General features: G+C 53.4%; 10 non-coding genes across 10 annotated transcripts; 5 read left to right on the forward strand and 5 right to left on the reverse strand.

The window, feature by feature from the left end:
* The first annotated feature begins 245 nt into the window (after positions 1-245).
* Positions 246-318, forward strand: trnaa-ugc (transfer RNA alanine (anticodon UGC)). The gene has a single exon. It is a non-coding gene; the product is annotated as a tRNA-Ala (tRNA).
* Positions 319-4,572: 4,254 nt separating this feature from the next.
* On the forward strand, positions 4,573-4,645 carry trnaa-cgc (transfer RNA alanine (anticodon CGC)). The gene has a single exon. It is a non-coding gene; the product is annotated as a tRNA-Ala (tRNA).
* A 281-nt stretch (positions 4,646-4,926) lies between these two features.
* trnam-cau (transfer RNA methionine (anticodon CAU)) lies at positions 4,927-4,999 on the reverse strand. The gene has a single exon. It is a non-coding gene; the product is annotated as a tRNA-Met (tRNA).
* Positions 5,000-8,907: 3,908 nt separating this feature from the next.
* Positions 8,908-8,980, forward strand: trnaa-cgc (transfer RNA alanine (anticodon CGC)). The gene has a single exon. It is a non-coding gene; the product is annotated as a tRNA-Ala (tRNA).
* A 281-nt stretch (positions 8,981-9,261) lies between these two features.
* trnam-cau (transfer RNA methionine (anticodon CAU)) lies at positions 9,262-9,334 on the reverse strand. Its single transcript has one exon. It is a non-coding gene; the product is annotated as a tRNA-Met (tRNA).
* A 2,132-nt stretch (positions 9,335-11,466) lies between these two features.
* On the forward strand, positions 11,467-11,539 carry trnaa-cgc (transfer RNA alanine (anticodon CGC)). The gene has a single exon. It is a non-coding gene; the product is annotated as a tRNA-Ala (tRNA).
* A 281-nt stretch (positions 11,540-11,820) lies between these two features.
* trnam-cau (transfer RNA methionine (anticodon CAU)) lies at positions 11,821-11,893 on the reverse strand. Its single transcript has one exon. It is a non-coding gene; the product is annotated as a tRNA-Met (tRNA).
* A 5,717-nt stretch (positions 11,894-17,610) lies between these two features.
* Positions 17,611-17,683, reverse strand: trnam-cau (transfer RNA methionine (anticodon CAU)). Its single transcript has one exon. It is a non-coding gene; the product is annotated as a tRNA-Met (tRNA).
* A 2,110-nt stretch (positions 17,684-19,793) lies between these two features.
* On the forward strand, positions 19,794-19,866 carry trnaa-ugc (transfer RNA alanine (anticodon UGC)). The gene has a single exon. It is a non-coding gene; the product is annotated as a tRNA-Ala (tRNA).
* Positions 19,867-20,138: 272 nt separating this feature from the next.
* On the reverse strand, positions 20,139-20,211 carry trnat-cgu (transfer RNA threonine (anticodon CGU)). The gene has a single exon. It is a non-coding gene; the product is annotated as a tRNA-Thr (tRNA).
* Positions 20,212-20,560: the final 349 nt, after the last annotated feature.

Raw genomic sequence — 20,560 nt, forward strand, 5'->3', positions numbered from 1 at the left:
ACTGCTGGCGCCGATCGGTTCGTTAGGATTCTGGAATCTCAGAGCGTCTCGCTGGCGATTCTTTCGGCGGCACCGTGTTTTCCAGAAGACTTCGCGCACGTGCTGCTGCTGCTGCTGCTTGGATGTGTCGATAGTCGCGTCGCGTTGTTCGGTTGAATACAGCGTGCAATCTTGAGAGGAAATCGCCTGCTGCTCTCAGCTCATCCTTCCGAAGCACCATGGGGGCTAAGCAAGTGCACAGCGTAGGGGAATTAGCTCAAATGGTAGAGCGCTCGCTTTGCAAGCGAGCGGTAGTGGGATCGATGCCCACATTCTCCACAGTGCTTTTCCTGGGGAGACGCAAGCAGTGTGACCCTCGCGTGAACCCTGCGTGTGGCTCCAGTCTTTGCTGCTGCACAGATAGCACGATGGTGAGTTCACAAAATGCTGTGCAGAAAAAAAAGTTGAGCATGTGTCGCCCAGATGTTAAACCTTCCAGCAACGCGTTTGCTCTGGTATGGTCAGTTCAAATCAGGTGTGAAGCCGTCCAAAGCAATTAGTATTGCCCGCGGAGAGAAAGAAAGCACGTCCGGTGACAAAGGCCACAGTCTTGCCTCCTCCGAGGATTAAACTCAGGGCTTTCAGATTATGAGACTGATGCGCTGCCTACTGCGCTAAGAAGGCCAGCCGAACGCCGAGGCTCATACCGCGTGCCCAAATAGGCCGGTTTTCAAGGTGCCGCGAGCCACAGAGCAACCCTCGTCAGAAAGCTGCAGCTCCAGTGAGGCCAGGATATCGGCTTTCAATCCACAATCACGCACGTCGCCCGTTACATGCTGGGCTCTGGCCGGTGCAGAGACACGGCCCACTCGCGGTACCGCAGAGCCGTGGCGTCAGGAGCTCGGCAAAGCCCGGTATGTCTTGCGCTTGGCAGGCAACATTCGGCAAAGCCTTTCACTTCTTTGTCTCGATGGCTCCGCTGCTGGAGAGCCACGTCACAGCGCACTAAGATCCTTTGCTCAGCACTCCATGCAGGCAAGAAGGGAGGTGCTTCCGTTTACCAAAGAGCCTAAGAAAATGAGGGTTTGCTTCAGGAAAAGAAGGAAGCACATGTCAGGTATAGACAGGATAGATCGAGTGAATCCGTACAAGAGTGTAAAGACAGTAGGGAAATCAGGAGGGTAAAAAGGGGACCTGAGATAGTTTTGGCAGATAGAGTTAAGGAAAATCCAAAGGGATTTTGCAAATACATTATAAGGACAAAAGGGTGACTAGGGAGAGAATAGGGCCCCTCGAGGATCAGCACAGCGGCCTTTGTGCCGAGCCGCAGGAGAGGCTGGGCCGATACTAAACGAGTATTTTGCATCAGTGTTTACTGTGGAAAAGGATAGAATGTAGGGAGAAGTATAGAATATAGGGAAATGGATGGTGACATCTTGAAAATTGTCCACATTGCAGAGGAGCAATGCTGGATGCCTTGAAGCGCGTACAAGTGGATCAATGCCCAGGACCTGATCAGGTCTGGGGGAAGCTAAGGAAGTGATTGCTGGGCCCCTTGCTGAGATATTTGTATGGTCTGATATAAAATCATGAGGCGTATAGATCGGATAAAGAGAGAAAGTCTTTTCCCTGGGGTGCGGGAGACCAGCACTAGAGGGCAGAGGTTTAGGGTGAGAGGGAAAAGATATGAAAGAGAACTAAGGGGCACCTTTTTCACACAGAGGGTGGTACGTGTATGGAATGAGCTGCCAGAGGAAGTGGCGGAGGCGAGTACAATTGCAATATTTAAAAGGCATCTGGGTGGCTATATGAATAGGAAGGGTTTGGAGGGATATGGCCCGGGTGCCGGCAGGTACGACTAGATTGGGATGGGATATCTGGTCGGAAAGGTCCGACCGAAGGGTCTCTTTCCGTGACGTACATCTCTATGACTCTATGACTCCTTTCAAGCAAAGTTTTCCCGCGAAGCGGCGCTCTAAACTGCTCGATGACAACTTACTACGTCAACGTCCGGAGGAAGGAGTCTTCCATTCCTGTCGGAAAACTGCCTGTGGACTTCTCTTCGTTTCCTCTTCATGAAATCTGGCCTGCACGGGGTGGGCCACTTCCACACTTGCACAAGTTGAACAGCAACGCATCCGAGCAGGTCAGCACTTAGGAAAGGCCCTACCGGTCAGACAGGGCTCGCGGGTGCTGCTTCAGACGAGTGGCGGTTGATCTTTGCATCTCGGCCTGCTTGGCGTGTATCTGAAAGCAGCACTTTGCGGAACCTGACCGCAGGGCTGCAGCTCACGAGGATGAAGGAGAAGCCCTCTTTTTTCGTCTGGTAACAGCCCCAAGTGTTCTCTTTCTCCAAAATACACCTTCTTCTTCTTCTTCTTCTTCTTCTTCAGAGAAGTCTGCCTGTTGGTGTGCTGTGACGTCTGCAGTTGCAAACCACGAGCAGCAGGGAGCCCTCTTTTTTTTTTATTTCAAAAATATACTTTATTCATAAATGATTTGATGGTCTGTACATTGGATCATGCCATACATATGTCCATATTTACAAACACAGATTCGACTTTATTCTTGTCCTTTACAATCCTGTGCATTTTTTCAATCTTGTATATATACATATATTTGGCTGAGGCATCAGCAGAGCCCAAAAAAACGTCTGTATGGGCCCCCTGTTCTTCTTTCGGCAGGCCGATCTTACACAGTGGTCTTTCCCCACCGCGCCTTGGCGGCAGCTGCCCCAAGCTTCAGCGCGTCCCTCAACACGTAGTCTTGGACCTTGGAATGTGCCAGTCTGCAACACTCGGTCGGTGTCAACTCCTTCAGCTGGAAGATCAACAGGTTTCGGACCGCCCAGAGAGCGTCCTTCACCGAGTTGATGATCCTCCAGGCGCAGTTAATGTTCGTCTCTGTGTGAGTCCCGGGGAACAGGCCGTAGAGCACGGAGTCCCGCGTCACGGCGCTGCTCGGGACGAACCTCGACAAGCACCACTGCATTCCTCTCCAGACTTCCTCTGCATAGGCACATTCCAGAAGGAGGTGTGTGACAGTCTCGTCCCCCCCGCAGCCACTTCGAGGGCAGCGTGCGGTGCGGCAGAGAGTCCGGGCGTGCATAAAGGATCTCACAGGCAGAGCCCTTCTCACCACCAGCCAAGCCACGTCTTGGTGCTTGTTGGAAAGTTCTGGCGATGAGGCATTCTGCCAAATGGCTTTGACAGTCTGCTCAGGGAACCGCTCGACAGGATCCGCCCTCTCCTTTTCCCGAAGGGTCTCAAGGACGCTACGTGCTGACCACTTCCTGATGGACTTGTGGTCAAAGGTGTTTTTCCTCATAAATTTCTCCACGAAGGACAGGTGATACGGAACGGTCCAACTACTCGGAGCGTTCCGCGGCAGCGAGGCCAGGCCCATCCTTCGCAACACCGGGGACAGGTAGAACCTCAGTACGTAGTGACACTTGGTGTTTGCGTACCGGGGATCCACGCACAGCTTGATGCAGCAACACACAAAGGTGGCCATCAGGGTGAGGGTGGCATTGGGCGTGTTTTTTCCCCCATTGCACCGGTCTTTGTACATTGAGTCTCTTCGGACCCGGTCCATCTTTGATCTCCAAATGAATTGGAAGATGGCCCGGGTGACTGCGGCGGCACAGGTCCTGGGGATAGGCCAGACCTGTGCCACATATAGCAATACTGAGAGGACCTCACACCTGATGACCAGGTTTTTTCCCGCGATGGAGAGCGACCGTTGCCCCCATCTGCCTAGTTTCTGTCTCATCTTCCTGATCCGCTCCTCCCAGGTCTTGGCGCACGCCCCAGCCCCCCCGAACCAAATACCCAGCACCTTCAGGTGGTCAGTCCTGACGGTGAAGGGGATAGAGGATTGGTCGGCCCAGTTCCCGAAGAGCATGGCCTCGCTCTTGCCTCGGTTTACCTTGGCCCCCGAGGCCCGTTCGAACTGGTCGCAGATGCACACGAGTCTGTGCACGGACAGCGGATCCGAGCAGAAAACAGCGACGTCATCCATGTACAGGGAGGCCTTAACCTGCAGGCCCCCGCTGCCAGGAATAGTCACCCCTCTCAGGCTCGCATCCTTCCTGATGGATTCGGCAAATGGCTCTATGCAACACACAAACAAGGCGGGTGAGAGGGGGCATCCCTGCCTGACTCCAGATCTTACAGGGAAGCTATCTGATTCCCACCCATTGATTGAGACTGCACTGACAATGTTGGTGTAGAGCAGTCTGATCCAATTTAACACAATATCCACGCAGTCAGTCAGCACTCACTTGAACGTGTCGCAAGTCTCCAATCAGTCAGACAGCGCTCTCGAGTGCTACCTCACACTTGTTGTGACTGCTGGCGCCGATCGGTTCGTTTGGATTCTGGAATCTCAGAGCGTCTCGCTGGCGATTCTTTCGGCGGCACCGTGTTTTCCAGAAGACTTCGCGCACGTGCTGCTGCTGCTGCTGCTCGGATGTGTCGATAGTCGCGTCGCGTTGTTCGGTTGAATACAGCGTGCAATCTCGAGAGGAAATCACCTGCTGCTCTCAGCTCATCGTTCCGAAGCACCATGGGGGCTAAGCAAGTGCACGTCGTAGGGGAATTAGCTCAAATGGTAGAGCGCTCGCTTCGCATGCGAGAGGTAGTGGGATCGATGCCCACATTCTCCACAGTGCTTTTCCTGGGGACACGCTTGAGACGCAAGCAGTGTGACCCTCGCGTGAACCCTGCGTGTGGCTCCAGTCTTTGCTGCTGCACAGATAGCACGATGGTGAGTTTACAAAATGCTGTGCAGAAAAAAAAGTTGAGCACGTGTCGCCCAGATGTTAAACCTTCCAGCAACGCGTTTGCTCTGGTGTGGTCAGTTCAAATCAGGCGTGAAGCCGTCCAAAGCAATTATTATTGCCCGCGGAGAGAAAGAAAACACGTCCGGTGACAAAAGCCACAGTCTTGCCTTCTCTGAGGATTGAACTCAGGACCTTCAGATTATGAGACTGACGCGCTGCCTACTGCGCTAAGAAGGCCAGCCGACAGCCGAGGCTCATACCGCGTGCCCAAATAGGCCGGTTTTCAAGGTGCCGCGAGCCACAGAGCAACCCTCGTCAGAAAGCTGCAGCTCCAGTGAGGCCAGGATATCGGCTTTCAATCCACAATCACGCACCTCGCCCGTTACATGCTGGGCTCTGGCCCGTGCAGAGACACGGCCCACTCGCGGTACCGCAGAGCCGTGGCGTCAGGAGCTCGGCAAAGCCCGGTATGTCTTGCGCTTGGCAGGCAACATTCGGCAAAGCCTTTCACTTCTTTGTCTCGATGGCTCCGCTGCTGGAGAGCCACGTCACAGCGCACTAAGATCCTTTGCTCAGCACTCCATGCAGGCAAGAAGGGAGGTGCTTCCGTTTACCAAAGAGCCTAAGAAAATGAGGGTTTGCTTCAGGAAAAGAAGGAAGCACATGTCAGGTATAGACAGGATAGATCGAGTGAATCCGTACAAGAGTGTAAAGACAGTAGGGAAATCAGGAGGGTAAAAAGGGGACCTGAGATAGTTTTGGCAGATAGAGTTAAGGAAAATCCAAAGGGATTTTGCAAATACATTATAAGGACAAAAGGGTGACTAGGGAGAGAATAGGGCCCCTCGAGGATCAGCACAGCGGCCTTTGTGCCGAGCCGCAGGAGAGGCTGGGCCGATACTAAACGAGTATTTTGCATCAGTGTTTACTGTGGAAAAGGATAGAATGTAGGGAGAAGTATAGAATATAGGGAAATGGATGGTGACATCTTGAAAATTGTCCACATTGCAGAGGAGGAATGCTGGATGCCTTGAAGCGCGTACAAGTGGATCAATGCCCAGGACCTGATCAGGTCTGGGGGAAGCTAAGGAAGTGATTGCTGGGCCCCTTGCTGAGATATTTGTATGGTTGATATAAAATCATGAGGCGTATAGATCGGATAAAGAGAGAAAGTCTTTTCCCTGGGGTGCGGGAGACCAGCACTAGAGGGCAGAGGTTTAGGGTGAGAGGGAAAAGATATGAAAGAGAACTAAGGGGCACCTTTTTCACACAGAGGGTGGTACGTGTATGGAATGAGCTGCCAGAGGAAGTGGCGGAGGCGAGTACAATTGCAATATTTAAAAGGCATCTGGGTGGCTATATGAATAGGAAGGGTTTGGAGGGATATGGCCCGGGTGCCGGCAGGTACGACTAGATTGGGATGGGATATCTGGTCGGAAAGGTCCGACCGAAGGGTCTCTTTCCGTGACGTACATCTCTATGACTCTATGACTCCTTTCAAGCAAAGTTTTCCCGCGAAGCGGCGCTCTAAACTGCTCGATGACAACTTACTATGTCAACGTCCGGACGAAGGAGTCTTCCATTCCTGTCGGAAAACTGCCTGTGGACTTCTCTTCGTTTCCTCTTCATGAAATCTGGCCTGCACGGGGTGTGCCACTTCCACAGTTGCACAAGTTGAACAGCAACGCATCCGAGCAGGTCAGCACTTAGGAAAGGCCCTACCGGTCAGACAGGGCTCGCGGGTGCTGCTTCAGACGAGTGGCGGTTGCTCTTTGCATCTCGGCCTGCTTGGCGTGTATCTGAAAGCAGCACTTTGCGGAACCTGACCGCAGGGCTGCAGCTCACGAGGATGAAGGAGAAGCCCTCTTTTTTCGTCTGGTAACAGCCCCAAGTGTTCTCTTTCTCCAAAATACACCTTCTTCTTCTTCTTCTTCTTCTTCTTCAGAGAAGTCTGCCTGTTGGTGTGCTGTGACGTCTGCAGTTGCAAACCACGAGCAGCAGGGAGCCCTCTTTTTTTTTTATTTCAAAAATATACTTTATTCATAAATGATTTGATGGTCTGTACATTGGATCATGCCATACATATGTCCATATTTACAAACACAGATTCGACTTTATTCTTGTCCTTTACAATCCTGTGCATTTTTTCAATCTTGTATATATACATATATTTGGCTGAGGCATCAGCAGAGCCCAAAAAAACGTCTGTATGGGCCCCCTGTTCTTCTTTCGGCAGGCCGATCTTACACAGTGGTCTTTCCCCACCGCGCCTTGGCGGCAGCTGCCCCAAGCTTCAGCGCGTCCCTCAACACGTAGTCTTGGACCTTGGAATGTGCCAGTCTGCAACACTCGGTCGGTGTCAACTCCTTCAGCTGGAAGATCAACAGGTTTCGGACCGCCCAGAGAGCGTCCTTCACCGAGTTGATGATCCTCCAGGCGCAGTTAATGTTCGTCTCTGTGTGAGTCCCGGGGAACAGGCCGTAGAGCACGGAGTCCCGCGTCACGGCGCTGCTCGGGACGAACCTCGACAAGCACCACTGCATTCCTCTCCAGACTTCCTCTGCATAGGCACATTCCAGAAGGAGGTGTGTGACAGTCTCGTCCCCCCCGCAGCCACTTCGAGGGCAGCGTGCGGTGCGGCAGAGAGTCCGGGCGTGCATAAAGGATCTCACAGGCAGAGCCCTTCTCACCACCAGCCAAGCCACGTCTTGGTGCTTGTTGGAAAGTTCTGGCGATGAGGCATTCTGCCAAATGGCTTTGACAGTCTGCTCAGGGAACCGCTCGACAGGATCCGCCCTCTCCTTTTCCCGAAGGGTCTCAAGGACGCTACGTGCTGACCACTTCCTGATGGACTTGTGGTCAAAGGTGTTTTTCCTCATAAATTTCTCCACGAAGGACAGGTGATACGGAACGGTCCAACTACTCGGAGCGTTCCGCGGCAGCGAGGCCAGGCCCATCCTTCGCAACACCGGGGACAGGTAGAACCTCAGTACGTAGTGACACTTGGTGTTTGCGTACCGGGGATCCACGCACAGCTTGATGCAGCAACACACAAAGGTGGCCATCAGGGTGAGGGTGGCATTGGGCGTGTTTTTTCCCCCATTGCACCGGTCTTTGTACATTGAGTCTCTTCGGACCCGGTCCATCTTTGATCTCCAAATGAATTGGAAGATGGCCCGGGTGACTGCGGCGGCACAGGTCCTGGGGATAGGCCAGACCTGTGCCACATATAGCAATACTGAGAGGACCTCACACCTGATGACCAGGTTTTTTCCCGCGATGGAGAGCGACCGTTGCCCCCATCTGCCTAGTTTCTGTCTCATCTTCCTGATCCGCTCCTCCCAGGTCTTGGCGCACGCCCCAGCCCCCCCGAACCAAATACCCAGCACCTTCAGGTGGTCAGTCCTGACGGTGAAGGGGATAGAGGATTGGTCGGCCCAGTTCCCGAAGAGCATGGCCTCGCTCTTGCCTCGGTTTACCTTGGCCCCCGAGGCCCGTTCGAACTGGTCGCAGATGCACACGAGTCTGTGCACGGACAGCGGATCCGAGCAGAAAACAGCGACGTCATCCATGTACAGGGAGGCCTTAACCTGCAGGCCCCCGCTGCCAGGAATAGTCACCCCTCTCAGGCTCGCATCCTTCCTGATGGATTCGGCAAATGGCTCTATGCAACACACAAACAAGGCGGGTGAGAGGGGGCATCCCTGCCTGACTCCAGATCTTACAGGGAAGCTATCTGATTCCCACCCATTGATTGAGACTGCACTGACAATGTTGGTGTAGAGCAGTCTGATCCAATTTAACACAATATCCACGCAGTCAGTCAGCACTCACTTGAACGTGTCGCAAGTCTCCAATCAGTCAGACAGCGCTCTCGAGTGCTACCTCACACTTGTTGTGACTGCTGGCGCCGATCGGTTCGTTTGGATTCTGGAATCTCAGAGCGTCTCGCTGGCGATTCTTTCGGCGGCACCGTGTTTTCCAGAAGACTTCGCGCACGTGCTGCTGCTGCTGCTGCTCGGATGTGTCGATAGTCGCGTCGCGTTGTTCGGTTGAATACAGCGTGCAATCTCGAGAGGAAATCACCTGCTGCTCTCAGCTCATCGTTCCGAAGCACCATGGGGGCTAAGCAAGTGCACGTCGTAGGGGAATTAGCTCAAATGGTAGAGCGCTCGCTTCGCATGCGAGAGGTAGTGGGATCGATGCCCACATTCTCCACAGTGCTTTTCCTGGGGACACGCTTGAGACGCAAGCAGTGTGACCCTCGCGTGAACCCTGCGTGTGGCTCCAGTCTTTGCTGCTGCACAGATAGCACGATGGTGAGTTTACAAAATGCTGTGCAGAAAAAAAAGTTGAGCACGTGTCGCCCAGATGTTAAACCTTCCAGCAACGCGTTTGCTCTGGTGTGGTCAGTTCAAATCAGGCGTGAAGCCGTCCAAAGCAATTATTATTGCCCGCGGAGAGAAAGAAAACACGTCCGGTGACAAAAGCCACAGTCTTGCCTTCTCTGAGGATTGAACTCAGGACCTTCAGATTATGAGACTGACGCGCTGCCTACTGCGCTAAGAAGGCCAGCCGACAGCCGAGGCTCATACCGCGTGCCCAAATAGGCCGGTTTTCAAGGTGCCGCGAGCCACAGAGCAACCCTCGTCAGAAAGCTGCAGCTCCAGTGAGGCCAGGATATCGGCTTTCAATCCACAATCACGCACCTCGCCCGTTACATGCTGGGCTCTGGCCCGTGCAGAGACACGGCCCACTCGCGGTACCGCAGAGCCGTGGCGTCAGGAGCTCGGCAAAGCCCGGTATGTCTTGCGCTTGGCAGGCAACATTCGGCAAAGCCTTTCACTTCTTTGTCTCGATGGCTCCGCTGCTGGAGAGCCACGTCACAGCGCACTAAGATCCTTTGCTCAGCACTCCATGCAGGCAAGAAGGGAGGTGCTTCCGTTTACCAAAGAGCCTAAGAAAATGAGGGTTTGCTTCAGGAAAAGAAGGAAGCACATGTCAGGTATAGACAGGATAGATCGAGTGAATCCGTACAAGAGTGTAAAGACAGTAGGGAAATCAGGAGGGTAAAAAGGGGACCTGAGATAGTTTTGGCAGATAGAGTTAAGGAAAATCCAAAGGGATTTTGCAAATACATTATAAGGACAAAAGGGTGACTAGGGAGAGAATAGGGCCCCTCGAGGATCAGCACAGCGGCCTTTGTGCCGAGCCGCAGGAGAGGCTGGGCCGATACTAAACGAGTATTTTGCATCAGTGTTTACTGTGGAAAAGGATAGAATGTAGGGAGAAGTATAGAATATAGGGAAATGGATGGTGACATCTTGAAAATTGTCCACATTGCAGAGGAGGAATGCTGGATGCCTTGAAGCGCGTACAAGTGGATCAATGCCCAGGACCTGATCAGGTCTGGGGGAAGCTAAGGAAGTGATTGCTGGGCCCCTTGCTGAGATATTTGTATGGTTGATATAAAATCATGAGGCGTATAGATCGGATAAAGAGAGAAAGTCTTTTCCCTGGGGTGCGGGAGACCAGCACTAGAGGGCAGAGGTTTAGGGTGAGAGGGAAAAGATATGAAAGAGAACTAAGGGGCACCTTTTTCACACAGAGGGTGGTACGTGTATGGAATGAGCTGCCAGAGGAAGTGGCGGAGGCGAGTACAATTGCAATATTTAAAAGGCATCTGGGTGGCTATATGAATAGGAAGGGTTTGGAGGGATATGGCCCGGGTGCCGGCAGGTACGACTAGATTGGGATGGGATATCTGGTCGGAAAGGTCCGACCGAAGGGTCTCTTTCCGTGACGTACATCTCTATGACTCTATGACTCCTTTCAAGCAAAGTTTTCCCGCGAAGCGGCGCTCTAAACTGCTCGATGACAACTTACTATGTCAACGTCCGGACGAAGGAGTCTTCCATTCCTGTCGGAAAACTGCCTGTGGACTTCTCTTCGTTTCCTCTTCATGAAATCTGGCCTGCACGGGGTGTGCCACTTCCACAGTTGCACAAGTTGAACAGCAACGCATCCGAGCAGGTCAGCACTTAGGAAAGGCCCTACCGGTCAGACAGGGCTCGCGGGTGCTGCTTCAGACGAGTGGCGGTTGCTCTTTGCATCTCGGCCTGCTTGGCGTGTATCTGAAAGCAGCACTTTGCGGAACCTGACCGCAGGGCTGCAGCTCACGAGGATGAAGGAGAAGCCCTCTTTTTTCGTCTGGTAACAGCCCCAAGTGTTCTCTTTCTCCAAAATACACCTTCTTCTTCTTCTTCTTCTTCTTCTTCTTCTTCAGAGAAGTCTGCCTGTTGGTGTGCTGTGACGTCTGCAGTTGCAAACCACGAGCAGCAGGGAGCCCTCTGGAGGAACACAACATCCACGCAGTCAGTCAGCACTCACTTGAACGTGTCGCAAGTCTCCAATCAGTCAGACAGCGCTCTCGAGTGCTACCTCACACTTGTTGTGACTGCTGGCGCCGATCGGTTCGTTTGGATTCTGGAATCTCAGAGCGTCTCGCTGGCGATTCTTTCGGCGGCACCGTGTTTTCCAGAAGACTTCGCGCACGTGCTGCTGCTGCTGCTGCTGCTCGGACGTGTCGATAGTCGCGTCGCGTTGTTCGGTTGAATACAGCGTGCAATCTCGAGAGGAAATCACCTGCTGCTCTCAGCTCATCGTTCCGAAGCACCATGGGGGCTAAGCAAGTGCATGTCGTCGGGGAATTAGCTCAAATGGTAGAGCGCTCGCTTCGCATGCGAGAGGTAGTGGGATCGATGCCCACATTCTCCACAGTGCTTTTCCTGGGGACACGCTTGAGACGCAAGCAGTGTGACCCTCGCGTGAACCCTGCGTGTGGCTCCAGTCTTTGCTGCTGCACAGATAGCACGATGGTGAGTTTACAAAATGCTGTGCAGAAAAAAAAGTTGAGCACGTGTCGCCCAGATGTTAAACCTTCCAGCGACGCGTTTGCTCTGATGTGGTCAGTTCAAATCAGGCGTGAAGCCGTCCAAAGCAATAATTATTGCCCGCGGAGAGAAAGAAAACACGTCCGGTGACAAAGGCCACAGTCTTGCCTTCTCTGAGAATTGAACTCAGGACCTTCAGATTATGAGACTGACGCGCTGCCTACTGCGCTAAGAAGGCCAGCCGACAGCCGAGGCTCATACCGCGTGCCCAAATAGGCCGGTTTTCAAGGTGCCGCGAGCCACAGAGCAACCCTCGTCAGAAAGCTGCAGCTCCAGTGAGGCCAGGATATCGGCTTTCAATCCACAATCACGCACCTCGCCCGTTACATGCTGGGCTCTGGCCCGTGCAGAGACACGGCCCACTCGCGGTACCGCAGAGCCGTGGCGTCAGGAGCTCGGCAAAGCCCGGTATGTCTTGCGCTTGGCAGGCAACATTCGGCAAAGCCTTTCACTTCTTTGTCTCGATGGCTCCGCTGCTGGAGAGCCACGTCACAGCGCACTAAGATCCTTTGCTCAGCACTCCATGCAGGCAAGAAGGGAGGTGCTTCCGTTTACCAAAGAGCCTAAGAAAATGAGGGTTTGCTTCAGGAAAAGAAGGAAGCACATGTCAGGTATAGACAGGATAGATCGAGTGAATCCGTACAAGAGTGTAAAGACAGTAGGGAAATCAGGAGGGTAAAAAGGGGACCTGAGATAGTTTTGGCAGATAGAGTTAAGGAAAATCCAAAGGGATTTTGCAAATACATTATAAGGACAAAAGGGTGACTAGGGAGAGAATAGGGCCCCTCGAGGATCAGCACAGCGGCCTTTGTGCCGAGCCGCAGGAGAGGCTGGGCCGATACTAAACGAGTATTTTGCATCAGTGTTTACTGTGGAAAAGGATAGAATGTAGGGAGAAGTATAGAATATAGGGAAATGGATGGTGACATCTTGAAAATTGTCCACATTGCAGAGGAGGAATGCTGGATGCCTTGAAGCGCGTACAAGTGGATCAATGCCCAGGACCTGATCAGGTCTGGGGGAAGCTAAGGAAGTGATTGCTGGGCCCCTTGCTGAGATATTTGTATGGTTGATATAAAATCATGAGGCGTATAGATCGGATAAAGAGAGAAAGTCTTTTCCCTGGGGTGCGGGAGACCAGCACTAGAGGGCAGAGGTTTAGGGTGAGAGGGAAAAGATATGAAAGAGAACTAAGGGGCACCTTTTTCACACAGAGGGTGGTACGTGTATGGAATGAGCTGCCAGAGGAAGTGGCGGAGGCGAGTACAATTGCAATATTTAAAAGGCATCTGGGTGGCTATATGAATAGGAAGGGTTTGGAGGGATATGGCCCGGGTGCCGGCAGGTACGACTAGATTGGGATGGGATATCTGGTCGGAAAGGTCCGACCGAAGGGTCTCTTTCCGTGACGTACATCTCTATGACTCTAGGACTCCTTTCAAGCAAAGTTTTCCCGCGAAGCGGCGCTCTAAACTGCTCGATGACAACTTACTATGTCAACGTCCGGACGAAGGAGTCTTCCATTCCTGTCGGAAAACTGCCTGTGGACTTCTCTTCATTTCCTCTTCATGAAATCTGGCCTGCACGGGGTGTGCCACTTCCACAGTTGCACAAGTTGAACAGCAACGCATCCGAGCAGGTCAGCACTTAGGAAAGGCCCTACCGGTCAGACAGGGCTCGCGGGTGCTGCTTCAGACGAGTGGCGGTTGCTCTTTGCATCTCGGCCTGCTTGGCGTGTATCTGAAAGCAGCACTTTGCGGAACCTGACCGCAGGGCTGCAGCTCACGAGGATGAAGGAGAAGCCCTCTTTTTTCGTCTGGTAACAGCCCCAAGTGTTCTCTTTCTCCAAAATACACCTTCTTCTTCTTCTTCTTCTTCTTCTTCTTCAGAGAAGTCTGCCTGTTGGTGTGCTGTGACGTCTGCAGTTGCAAACCACGAGCAGCAGGGAGCCCTCTGGAGGAACACTTTTTTTTTTATTTCAAAAATATACTTTATTCATAAATGATTTGATGGTCTGTACATTGGATCATGCCATACATATGTCCATATTTACAAACACAGATTCGACTTTATTCTTGTCCTTTACAATCCTGTGCATTTTTTCAATCTAGTATATATACATATATTTGGCTGAGGCATCAGCAGAGCCCAAAAAAACGTCTGTATGGGCCCCCTGTTCTTCTTTCGGCAGGCCGATCTTACACAGTGGTCTTTCCCCACCGCGCCTTGGCGGCAGCTGCCCCAAGCTTCAGCGCGTCCCTCAACACGTAGTCTTGGACCTTGGAATGTGCCAGTCTGCAACACTCGGTCGGGGTCAACTCCTTCAGCTGGAAGATCAACAGGTTTCGGACCGCCCAGAGAGCGTCCTTCACCGAGTTGATGATCCTCCAGGCGCAGTTAATGTTCGTCTCGGTGTGAGTCCCGGGGAACAGGCCGTAGAGCACGGAGTCCCGCGTCACGGCGCTGCTCGGGACGAACCTCGACAAGCACCACTGCATTCCTCTCCAGACTTCCTCTGCATAGGCACATTCCAGAAGGAGGTGTGTGACAGTCTCGTCCCCCCCGCAGCCACTTCGAGGGCAGCGTGCGGTGCGGCAGAGAGTCCGGGCGTGCATAAAGGATCTCACAGGCAGAGCCCTTCTCACCACCAGCCAAGCCACGTCTTGGTGCTTGTTGGAAAGTTCTGGCGATGAGGCATTCTGCCAAATGGCTTTGACAGTCTGCTCAGGGAACCGCTCGACAGGATCCGCCATCTCCTTTTCCCGAAGGGTCTCAAGGACGCTACGTGCTGACCACTTCCTGATGGACTTGTGGTCAAAGGTGTTTTTCCTCATAAATTTCTCCACGAAGGACAGCTGATACGGAACGGTCCAACTACTCGGAGCGTTCCGCAGCAGCGAGGCCAGGCCCATCCTTCGCAACACCGGGGACAGGTAGAACCTCAGTACGTAGTGACACTTGGTGTTTGCGTACCGGGGATCCACGCACAGCTTGATGCAGCCACACACAAAGGTGGCCATCAGGGTGAGGGTGGCATTGGGCGTGTTTTTTCCCCCATTGCACCGGTCTTTGTACATAGAGTCTCTTCGGACCCGGTCCATCTTTGATCTCCAAATGAATTGGAAGATGGCCCGGGTGACTGCGGCGGCACAGGTCCTGGGGATAGGCCAGACCTGTGCCACATATAGCAATACTGAGAGTACCTCACACCTGATGACCAGGTTTTTTCCCGCGATGGAGAGCGACCGTTGCCCCCATCTGCCTAGTTTCTGTCTCATCTTCCTGATCCGCTCCTCCCAGGTCTTGGCGCACGCCCCAGCCCCCCCGAACCAAATACCCAGCACCTTCAGGTGGTCAGTCCTGACGGTGAAGGGGATAGAGGATTGGTCGGCCCAGTTCCCGAAGAGCATGGCCTCGCTCTTGCCTCGGTTTACCTTGGCCCCCGAGGCCCGTTCGAACTGGTCGCAGATGCACACGAGTCTGTGCACGGACAGCGGATCCGAGCAGAAAACAGCGACGTCATCCATGTACAGGGAGGCCTTAACCTGCAGGCCCCCGCTGCCAGGAATAGTCACCCCCCCTCAGGCTCGCATCCTTCCTGATGGATTCGGCAAATGGCTCTATGCAACACACAAACAAGGCGGGTGAGAGGGGGCATCCCTGCCTGACTCCAGATCTTACAGGGAAGCTATCTGATTCCCACCCATTGATTGAGACTGCACTGACAATGTTGGTGTAGAGCAGTCTGATCCAATTTCCGATTCCCTCCCCAAAGCCCATTTTGGAGAGGACATCCCTCATATATGTATGCGATATCCTGTCAAAGGCTTTCTCCTGGTCCAGGCTGATGAGGCAGGTGTCCACCCCCCTGTCCTGCACGTAGGCGATCGTATCCCTGAGGAGTGCGAGACTCTCAGAGATCTTCCTGCCCGGTACAGCACAGGTTTGGTCCGGGTGGATCACCGATCCCAGAGCAGACCTGACCCGGTTGGCGATGACCTTTGACAGGATTTTGTAGTCTGCATTTAACAGTGAGATCGGTCTCCAATTTCTAATTTCCTCCCTCTCCCCCTTCCGCTTGTAGACGAGGGTGATGATGCCTTTCCTCATGGATTCACTCATGGTACCTGCCCGGAGCATACTGACATACACCTCCAGTAGGACCTGGCCGATCAAGTCCCAAAGAGCGGAATAAACCTCGACCGGTAAGCCGTCGCTTCCGGGAGTTTTATTCTTTTCGAAGGACTCGAGGGCCTTGGTCAGTTCATCCAGAGATAGCGGCTGGTCCAGCCTCTCTCGTGTTCCGTCATCTAGGACCTCCGTGATAGAGGACAGGAACGACTGGGAGGCCGCGCTGTCGGTCGGCTTCGAGTCATACAGGCTGGCGTAGAAGGATTTGCTGATCCTCATGACGTCAGCCTGAGATGACGTTACCGAGCCATCTTCTTTCTTCAGGCTGCTGAGCACGGAGCTCTCTTTGTGCACCTTCTGGAAGAAGAAACGTGAGCACGTCTCGTCCTGCTCCACCGAGCGGACCCTGGACCGGAAGATTATCCTGGAGGCCTCCGAGGCAAAGAGCGAGGCTTGCTGGCCCTTCACCTCCTTGAGGTCCTCCGTGACATCCACCCCCATCGTCTGCAGCAGGAGCAGGTTCTGCATACTTTCCTGGAGCTGGGACAGTTTTCCCCGCCTCTCTCTCGCCTCCTGGACACCTTTGAGGATAAAGAACCTCTTGATGTTCCCTTTTACCGTTTCCCACCAGTCCGCTGGAGACTCAAAGAGGGGCTTCACGGTTCTCCAACCTGCGTAATCCCTCTTGAGCTCTTCGATGTTTCCCGGGGTCAACAGCTTAGTGTTCAGTTTCCACGTTCCCTTGCCCGCCCGCTGTTCGTCCTGTAGGTGACAGTCGGCCAGCAGGAGGCAGTGGTCAGAGAAGAACACCGGCTTGACGTCGGTGGATCTGACCGAGAGCGTTCGGGACACAAACAGGTAATCTATCCTTGAGCGGATAGACCCGTCTGCCCGTGACCAGGTGTATCTACGCTGCGCTCCGTCTGCAGGGGCGCTGAAGACGTCGTGCAGCTTGGCGTCTTTGACCGTTTCCATCAGGGCCCTGGACGTAGCGTCCGGTTTACTGTCCCCCCCGCCGGATCGTCCATCAGCATCAATGATGCAGTTGAAGTCTCCGGCCAGAATGACCGGCCTGGACGTAGCGCAGTCAGTCAGCACTCACTTGAACGTGTCGCAAGTCTCCAATCAGTCAGACAGCGCTCTCGAGTGCTACCTCACACTTGTTGTGACTGCTGGCGCCGATCGGTTCGTTTGGATTCTGGAATCTCAGAGCGTCTCGCTGGCGATTCTTTCGGCGGCACTGTGTTTTCCAGAAGACTTCGCGCACGTGCTGCTGCTGCTGCTCGGATGTGTCGATAGTCGCGTCGCGTTGTTCGGTTGAATACAGCGTGCAATCTCGAGAGGAAATCGCCTGCTGCTCTCAGCTCATCGTTCCGAAGCACCATGGGGGCTAAGCAAGGGCACGTTGTAGGGGAATTAGCTCAAATGGTAGAGCGCTCGCTTAGCGTGCGAGAGGTAGTGGGATTGATGCCCACATTCTCCGCAGTGCTTTTCCTGGGGACACGCTTGAGACGCAAGCAGTGTGACCCTCGCGTGAACCCTGCGTGTGGCTCCAGTCTTTGCTGCTGCACAGATAGCACGATGGTGAGTTTACAAAATGCTGTGCAGAAAAAAAAGTTGAGCACGCGTCGCCCAGATGTTAAACCTTCCAGCGACGCGTTTGCTCTGGTGTGGTCAGTTCAAATCAGGCGTGAAGCCGTCCAAAGCAATAATTATTGCCCGCGGAGAGAAAGAAAACACGTCCGGTGACAAAGGCCACAGTCTTGCCTTCTCTGAGGATTGAACTCAGGACCTTCAGATTATGAGACTGACGCGCTGCCTACTGCGCTAAGAAGGCCAGCCGACAGCCGAGGCTCATACCGCGTGCCCAAATAGGCCGGTTTTCAAGGTGCCGCGAGCCACAGAGCAACCCTCGTCAGAAAGCTGCAGCTCCAGTGAGGCCAGGATATCGGCTTTCAATCCACAATCACGCACCTCGCCCGTTACATGCTGGGCTCTGGCCCGTGCAGAGACACGGCCCACTCGCGGTACCGCAGAGCCGTGGCGTCAGGAGCTCGGCAAAGCCCGGTATGTCTTGCGCTTGACAGGCAACATTCGGCAAAGCCTTTCACTTCTTTGTCTCGATGGCTCCGCTACTGGAGAGCCACGTCACAGCGCACTAAGATCCTTTGCTCAGCACTCCATGCAGGCAAGAAGGGAGGTGCTTCCGTTTACCAAAGAGCCTAAGAAAATGAGGGTTTGCTTCAGGAAAAGAAGGAAGCACATGTCAGGTATAGACAGGATAGATCGAGTGAATCCGTACAAGAGTGTAAAGACAGTAGGGAAATCAGGAGGGTAAAAAGGGGACCTGAGATAGTTTTGGCAGAGAGAGTTAAGGAAAATCCAAAGGGTTTTTGCAAATACATTATAAGGACAAAAGGGTGACTAGGGAGAGAAGAGGGCCCCTCGAGGATCAGCACAGCGGCCTTTGTGTCGAGCCGCAGGAGAGGCTGGGCCGATACTAAACGAGTATTTTGCATCAGTGTTTACTGTGGAAAAGGATAGAATGTAGGGAGAAGTATAGAATATAGGGAAATGGATGGTGACATCTTGAAAATTGTCCACATTGCAGAGGAGGAATGCTGGATGCCTTGAAGCGCGTACAAGTGGATCAATGCCCAGGACCTGATCAGGTCTGGGGGAAGCTAAGGAAGTGATTGCTGGGCCCCTTGCTGAGATATTTGTATGGTTGATATAAAATCATGAGGCGTATAGATCGGATAAATAGACAAAGTCTTTTCCCTGGGGTGCGGGAGACCAGCACTAGAGGGGCAGAGGTTTAGGGTGAGAGGGAAAAGATATGAAAGAGAACTAAGGGGCACCTTTTTCACACAGAGGGTGGTACGTGTATGGAATGAGCTGCCAGAGGAAGTGGCGGAGGCGAGTACAATTGCAACATTTAAAAGGCACCTGGGTGGCTATATGAATAGGAAGGGTTTGGAGGGATATGGCCCGGGTGCCGGCAGGTACGACTAGATTGGGATGGGATATCTGGTGGGAAAGGTCCGACCGAAGGGTCTCTTTCCGTGACGTACATCTCTATGACTCCTTTCGAGCAAAGTTTTCCCGCGAAGCGGCGCTCTAAACTGCTCGATGACAACTTACTATGTCAACGTCCGGACGAAGGAGTCTTCCATTCCTGTCGGAAAACTGCCTGTGGACTTCTCTTCGTTTCCTCTTCATGAAATCTGGCCTGCACGGGGTGTGCCACTTCCACAGTTGCACAAGTTGAACAGCAACGCATCCGAGCAGGTCAGCACTAAGGAAAGGCCCTACCGGTCAGACAGGGCTCGCGGGTGCTGCTTCAGACGAGTGGCGGTTGCTCTTTGCATCTCGGCCTGCTTGGCGTGTATCTGAAAGCAGCACTTTGCGGAACCTGACCGCAGGGCTGCAGCTCACGAGGATGAAGGAGAAGCCCTCTTTTTTTGTCTGGTAACCGCGCCAAGTGTTCTCTTTCTCCAAAATACACCTTCTTCTTCTTCTTCTTCTTCAGAGAAGTCTGCCTGTTGGTGTGCTGTGACGTCTGCAGTTGCAAACCACGAGCAGCAGGGAGCCCTCTGGAGGAACACAACATCCACGCAGTCAGTCAGCACTCACTTGAACGTGTCGCAAGTCTCCAATCAGTCAGACAGCGCTCTCGAGTGCTACCTCACACTTGTTGTGACTGCTGGCGCCGATCGGTTCGTTTGGATTCTGGAATCTCAGAGCGTCTCGCTGGCGATTCTTTCGGCGGCACCGTGTTTTCCAGAAGACTTCGCGCACGTGCTGCTGCTGCTGCTGCTCGGATGTGTCGATAGTCGCGTCGCGTTGTTCGGTTGAATACAGCGTGCAATCTCGAGAGGAAATCGCCTGCTGCTCTCAGCTCATCCTTCCGAAACACCATGGGGGCTAAGCAAGTGTACAGTTTAGGGGAATTAGCTCAAATGGTAGAGCGCTCGCTTTGCATGCGAGAGGTAGTGGGATCGATGCCCACATTCTCCACAGTGCTTTTCCTGGGGAGGCGCAAGCAGTGTGACCCTCGCGTGAACCCTGCGTGTGGCTCCAGTCTTTGCTGCTGCACAGATAGCACGATGGTGAGTTTACAAAATGCTGTGCAGAAAAACAAGTTGAGCACGTGTCGCCCAGATGTTAAACCTTCCAGCGACGCGTTTGCTCTGGTGTGGTCAGTTCAAAGCAGGCGTGAAGCCGTCCAAAGCAAATATTATTGCCCGCGGAGAGAAAGAAAACGCGTAAGGTGACAAAGGCCACAGTCTTGCCTTCTCTGAGGATTAAACTCAGGACCTTCAGATTACGAGACTGACGCGCTGCCTACTGCGCTAAGAAGGCCAGCCGACAGCCGAGGCTCATACCGCGTGCCCAAATAGGCCGGTTTTCAAGGTGCTGCGAGCCACAGAGCAACCCTTGTCAGAAAGCTGCAGCTCGAGTGAGGCCAGGATATCGGCTTTCAATCCACAATCACGCACCTCGCCCGTTACATGCTGGGCTCTGGCCCGTGCAGAGACACGGCCCACTCGCGGTGCCGCAGAGCCGTGGCGTCAGGAGCGCGGCAAAGCCCGGTATGTCTTGCGCTTGGCAGGCAACATTCGGCAAAGCCTTTCACTTCTTTGTCTCGATGGCTCCGCTACTGGAGAGCCACGTCACAGCGCACTAAGATCCTTTGCTCAGCACTCCATGC

The sequence above is a fragment of the Chiloscyllium punctatum genome, chromosome 5, assembly GCF_047496795.1.
Source record: "Chiloscyllium punctatum isolate Juve2018m chromosome 5, sChiPun1.3, whole genome shotgun sequence".
Taxonomy (NCBI): Eukaryota; Metazoa; Chordata; class Chondrichthyes; order Orectolobiformes; family Hemiscylliidae; genus Chiloscyllium; species Chiloscyllium punctatum.